This window comes from Onychomys torridus, chromosome 23 (genome assembly GCF_903995425.1).
Source record: "Onychomys torridus chromosome 23, mOncTor1.1, whole genome shotgun sequence".
In the NCBI taxonomy this organism is placed as follows: domain Eukaryota; kingdom Metazoa; phylum Chordata; class Mammalia; order Rodentia; family Cricetidae; genus Onychomys; species Onychomys torridus.
The window spans coordinates 27,179,667-27,186,684 of NC_050465.1; the positions used below are offsets into that span (position 1 = coordinate 27,179,667).

Sequence of the window (7,018 nt, forward strand, 5' to 3'; positions counted from 1 at the left end):
GACAGAATTTTTAAAAGTTATTTATATTTTAATATGAGATCTTGGGAAAATTGAGGAAAGAAAGATTCTAATTGAAAAGTGATGTGTTTGTGTGTCAAGCTGACAAGGAATCAGTTGTACTAATTTTTTGTCAACTTGACACAAGCTAAAATCATCTGAGAGGAGAGAACCTCAATTAAGATAATGCCTTATTAACGAGTGGGGCATTTTCTTAAATCAGTGATTGATGGGAGGGCCTAGCCAATTGTGGGTGAGGCTACCTCTGAGCTGGTGGTCCTGGATTCTGTAAAAAAGGCTGAGAAAACTATGGGGGACAAGCAAGTAAGCAAAGCTCTTCCTTGGCCTCAGCTACAGCTTCTGCCTCCAGGTTTCTGCCCTGTTTTGAGTTCCTGTCCTGACTTCCTTCAGTGATATGGAAGTATAAGCCTTTCCTCTCAAACTTGCTTATGGTCATGGTGTTTTATCTCAGCAACAGTAACCCTAACTAAAACACGTAATGACCCATGTAATCGACCAAGGTGGCACTTTACCCTATATTTTCTGAGCTGACAAAGGATGACCACAAGCTCAGTTGACAGGCTCCCAGTGTACCCTGGGGTCCCATGGCCACTTCAGGCTTTTAAGAGGCTGAAACAGGAGGATCTTCATGAGTTTGACAGCCTCAGTTACATAGTAAGACTCCATCTAAACAACAATAACAGTAACAACAACAAAAATCTGTGTAGTTTTGGTGAGAATTCAGAATATTCCTCAAATACATATAGAGTCTGTGTGTCTTTTTCTAAATATTAGCATTGATGAGCCTGCTTTAGTTGACAAAGGGAAAGAAGGTGGTCCGTGAGTGAAATTTTTGACATTTTTCTCTTTCCTTTGTTCTTCATTTCATCTCGTTTTCCCTTAAATGTGTTTGATTTTATGCCTGTGCTTATGGTCTCATTTTCCTGACTCACGTTTTCACATTCTCATTTTTTTCCTTCTATGCTATGGAATAAAGACGATGCTTTCACAGGTCTCCCAGTTATATAACAGTAAGTTATTTATATTTAACCCAGCTCTTGGGTTTTGAAGTTGGGAAGAAGTGTGATGTCATATGTGCCACAAAATCTTTACAGCTCCCAAACTCCATTAGCTGAAATTTTGCCAACACATGCCTATTAAGATCATGGTTTTAGTTCCTTTTCCTCAAAGTAGCTGTCCATCTGGGTATTTCTACTTGGCCCTTTAATTCTTGTGAGAGGACCCGATAGCCATTAACAACAAATAATCTGGTAAAAGATTTTATTTTAATGATCTCTGTATAATGAGTGTTGGTGCTTGACTATGTGTGTTAGGGTGAGAGACTAGGAGCCCTTGAAGATCTCCAGCTAAGGTAGGTGAGTGGAGAAGGAAATGTCAATCTAGGAATCTAGGAAGGAATAACAGTGAAGCTTGGATAAACTTTCTCTTGAGTCACCTTATGGTAGTTCACAAATTTGCAAGCTTGTTTAAAACTATAAAATGCATATTTATGGAATAGTATATGTTATAATGTTTATTTATATGTAAGTACTGAATATGTATAGATTTGTATATGTAAAATGTGTGCTTTCAACATCATTTTTCATTGGATTTTTTAAGTTTTTCTTTCATTTTTCTATCTTTGAGTTATAATCGACAGACAAACAATGTGTTAGATTGGAGGTGTATGATGTAAAAACACCAGGTATTGATTTCTGCTTTAGGGCTCATTCTTTTAATCCTTCAGCTTACTTCAGGTTTCATTCCACTTATTTCTCTACTTTCACAATGTAGAATGCAAATAATCATTATTGATCTTATTTTTGTAGTCAGTACATCCTACCAGTTTTAACAAGTTGCATTGCTACACACTCACTTATTCAAAATACCTTTAACTTTTCTTGAACACTGTAATGTTTTTCTTTCATTTTTTGATATTATGATATAATTTTGTCATTTATCCCTTACCTTACCTCCCTCCAAACCATTCCAGATACCCCTCCTTGCTTTTTTTCAAATTCATGAACTCTTTTATTTCATTAAATGTTGTTATATGCATTCTTAATCTAACCTGGTAAGTCTGTATAATGTTATGTATGCATGCATGTATGTATGTATGAATGTATGTATGTTTTTAGGGCTGATTATTTGGTATGGAATAGCCAGTTGTGCTTTTCCCTGGGAAGACCATTTCTCCCACACTCCGCATTCCTTAGTTGCCTGTAATTCTTTTTGAAGGACTAAGGCCTCATGAGCTACCCTCTACCACCGCTCCATTCACTTTGGCATGTTTATTGGTGTTGTCTTTGTTCAGCTTCTGACACTCATAATAGACACAATCTCACAGGAAAGAAAACACCTGATCTGGCTCTTACAATCTTTAACATATGTGCTGTTCCTGTCATGTGATAATGTATTCCAGGTCTACAAATAATTAGGGACTTTGTAGATATATTTCTGTTGCTAATCAAATCACTGTAGTATGTGAATATACAGTATGTGTGTGTGTGTGTGAGCGTGCGCGCGTGCGCGCACACGCGTACACATGCTCTTGTGTATGTGCCATACCCTACTTATGGAGATTAGAGGACAACTTATAGTACTTATGGTACTCTAGTCTCTCCTTCCACTACATGGATACTGGGGATTGAACTGACATCATGCAGTTTGGAGGTGAGCCTTTACATACTGAACCATCTTGCTAATCCTTAAACCTTATTTTCAGACAAATAATCTCATTGACCTTGAACTTTATAATTTTTTTTTCTAAGCAGGCTGACCAGCTAACTTTAAAGAACCACCAGTCTCTGCCTTCCAATACTGGAGTTAGATATACATGCAACAATTACTGACTTTTATGTGGGGTCTGGGGATTTGAACTCAGGTCTTCTTGCTTTCAAAATATACACCAAGCCCTGTTCTCAGTCTCTTGGTTGTACATGTTTTTTCATGTGTGTATTTTTCAATTTTTTTCAGATACGTTTCTGGCTCTTAATAACATCTATAATGATGAGTTGTTGAAAGTTTATATTCAGCTGATGGGAATGAAATATAACTATGTATTTCATAAATGTCAATTTAGTGAAACTGGTTTATAATACTATTGAAGTCAACTCTATGCTTACTCTTTTCCTGGATATTTAATATTTTAATTGTTAAAAGAGAGTGTTGAAGCTTCCAGATAGAAGTAAAGGTTTATATTACAAATGGCAGACTTATTTTGTTAGTTTTTACCTCATGTTTTTTCTTCAAATTGTTCTCAGGTACAGACTTGTTGACATTGTGTTTCTTCTTTTTCTCCTTCTCCTTCTTCTTCTTCTTGAGCTGAGGATTGAACCCAGGGCCTTGCGCTTGCTAGGCAAGTGCTCTACCAGTGAGCTAAATCCCCAACCCTGCTTTTTTTTTTTTTTTTTTTTGAGACAGGGTTTCTCTGTGTAGCTTTGCGCCTGACTCTGCCTCCTGAGTGCTGGGATTAAAGGTGTGTGCTACTACCCCTGGCTGGCATGTTTTTCTTGTTCAGTATCTCTTTTCTCTGATAATGACCCTTATTCAAAACTTCATATCTAAATTTCTACTCCACAGAACTATTTTACTGTTCTTATTTATTAGTTTATTATTTATTAATTTTTATAAGCCTTTTTATATTTTAGTGAGAAAGAAAGGGGGAAAAGGTATGGGTTTGAGTGAGTGGGGAAGTGGGGGAGGATCTGGGAGGGTTAGGGGGAGGGGAAAACATAAATAGAATATATTATATGAAAAATACATTTTCAATTAAAATAATAACATTACCTAAACAAATAAACAAGTAAAAGCTCATGTTTTGGTATGGGAATGGGAAAGGAGTATTCAGTTATTTTTAAGGGGCTGACCACTGGAAGTTTGATGATACTCCAATGAGTATATGGGCAACACAAACAAATTGAACTTGGAGGTTTTTTTTTAATTTTTGGGGGACACAAGGGTGGGAGGGTAGACCTAGGAAAAATGGGAACTAAGTATAATTAGGGTACATTGTGTGAAATTCCCAAATAATCAATAAAAATATTATATTAGAAAAGAGAAAAAAGAAACACATTATTTTCTTTTATTTCACTCATTTAAAAATTATTTTAAGTAAAAAATTTAATAAATATTAAATATAAGTATTAGTTTATAGCATTCATTTTTTAAAATTAAATTATTTTTTAAAATATAGAAGAATATTACTAGGACTCTAGTAGGATGATGTTTTTCTTTTCTAGATTATCTTTTTTAGATTATTTGAAATACAACTTTATTCTGATTCTAAACAAAAAGAATTGGGATGACAGTAACAAACAAGATTTCACCACTGACTGAATAGTGGGATGTGAACATAGCAATCTTATTTTTGAAATTCAGGAAGGAAGCAAATGTGTTCCAAGCAGCTAAATATGCAAGTTCAAAAAAAAATGAAGGTATGTTGTAACTGCCTCATTCACTCTGAAGCTCATTCATCTCCTTCAGCATCCCAATCAAGTACACAATCCACTTAGCTACATAAGGTGGCTCACACGCTGCACTGCCGACATCACAGGATAAAACTAGACTTCTGACTTAGGGCTCCAGCTTCACTTTCTCCAAGGTCATTATCCTCATCCGGGAGGGCAGCTGTTTGAGCAACCTCTAAATCATGCTTGTACTGTGCTCCCAAAGCTGGGTCCATGACCACCTCAGGTAGGACAAGAGTAGGCATGGTAACAAACTCCAAATTAGGGTATCCGATGAGGTTTCTGGTAAGCCAAGTTGTAGTTATTTTTGGCAGAAATGTTATAGTACAAGAACAGAAGATTCTTCTTTCCGTGGAAGACAATAGATTTTGCCTTCACTTTTCTGTCCTTTATATCCACTTTGTTGCCACATAATACAATGCCGATGTTTTCACACACACATACCAGATCTCTATGCCAGTTAGGTACATTTTTGGAAGTGAGTCTTGATGTTACATCAAACATTATAATGGCACACTGGATTTGGATGTAATAGCGATCACACAGGCCCCTGAAATTCTGGCTGGCTGTGTCCCATACATTGAACTTGATGGATCCTCTGTTGGTATGGAAGATGCGGGTGCACCTCCACGCCCAGGGTAGCTGCATAGTTCTTCTTGAACTCAACAGTCAAGTGGCGCTTCACAAATATCATCATCGTGGTGCCGCTGTCGCCCACCAGGATGAGCTTGAACTGGACCTGTCACTCTCCCTGGGCAGTCATTGTGGCAATACTTCCAGAAGAGTCTCTGCACCTGTCCGACTGAGGATGATGCTTTTCTGTGTGCACTTGAGATGTCATAATTACAAAAACCCACAGAGGAAGGATGGGATATGAGAAAAGATGAATGTGGTTCCATTCATACAGATCACATAGGAACCTTCAACTTCAGGTGTAACATAAGTGACATAGTTTATAGCATTCATATTTAAAGAGACAATTTATATAGAGAGATTCCATGCTTATATTGTTTTGTATTCACATTTTATTTTCGTGCCTCTTAAAAATCAGATGTTCTCAAATTTATAATACACATTTACATCTAACATAGGATTACCTTGCAATAAAACTATATAAAAGGATACCATGAATAGAGCAGAAAATTTACCCAGTCTCCCATCTTCCCACCCACTCTTTATAATATTGCTGCCACTCACTTCACCTATTGGTAAATGCCAGTTGCCTACTATGTCACTGTATGTGTCTTGAGCAAACCCTTCTCTATTTGTTTAATTAAGAACTTAAAAAAAGCGGGGCAGTGGTGACACACGCCTTTAATCCCCGCACTTGGGAGGCAGAGCCAGGTGGATCTCTGTGAGTTTGAGGCCAGCCTGGGCTACCAAGTGAGTTACAGGAAAAAGAGCAAAGCTACACAGAGAAACCCTGTCTCGCATTGTGTTTGGCTTTTATTTCACACCATTACACGATCACTCTCTTAAAAATTCCTAGCTTCAGATTTTGACCCTTCCAGCCCTAGGGCTGATACCTTATTTTACTCTTAGTTTGGTCTGTCCCACAATGCTGTGTAGCTGGAACTTCACAGCACTCTTATATTGGCGTTTTGAAAGAGAAGCATGCACTAAACATTTCCATGCTTCTGACTGCCTTTACTTAAGTGATGAATGGAGTCTGTGGTCTTAACATAACCAAATTATCTCCATTTCCTTCTCGAAGGACATCTTGGATACTTCTAAGATATAGCAATTATGACTGAAGCTGCTATAAATATCCAGGAACAGGTTTTGTTCTGCTGTAATGGTTTCAAATCATTTAGATAAATACCAGGAAGATTTTAGGGTTATTTGGTAATAGTTAATTTTGTAAGAAACCCTAATGATCTTGTAAAGCAAATTTGCCATTTTCATTCCTATTAACAAGAGTTCCCACTGCCCATGTCCACAACAGCATTTGTTTTCATCAGCCTTTGGATTCCTATTGTAGTAGACCTCAATGTTTAAGTGTTGATTTCTCTGAATTATGACACCAAGCTTCTTTCTTTGTGCTTATTTGCCACCTATACACCTTTCTAGGTAAGGTGTTCTGTGAGGTATTTTCCCCATTTTTTATTAGTCTTGAGTTTTAAGACTTCTTTATATATAGTCTTACATATATCAGATATTATGTATATGTGTATAAGATATTATGTATATGCATATACATGCATTGCATTCACGTTTGAAGGATAAATTTCCTTCCCTTAAGTTGCTTTGTGTTCAGATTGTTATGATATAGGTGATACAGATATTTGTTTTGTCCATTGTTCTTTGTCCTGTCTCCTCTGCTGTCTTTGGGGTCCACTAGGTCTTCTTGTGAAAGCCGCTGCTCATGGCTTTCTGTCGCATTTCACTGTTGTTTTACAGAAGCACTGAAGTGAGGTCACTGTGAGAAAAATGAAGCTTTCCAGAATTCCAAGATTAAACCTCAATATCATAGTTCCTCAGCTAAGACCTTTACTGCCCTTCCCATCTTAGTCCTCAGGAGAGACAGAAAAGCTAGACAAGCTGGGTCACAT

The 7,018-nt window shown here is 37.1% G+C and overlaps 1 pseudogene; it reads right to left on the reverse strand.

The window, feature by feature from the left end:
* Positions 1 to 4,546: 4,546 nt before the first annotated feature.
* LOC118573417 lies at positions 4,547 to 5,229 on the reverse strand (annotated as a pseudogene).
* Between the last annotated feature and the right edge of the window lie 1,789 nt (positions 5,230 to 7,018).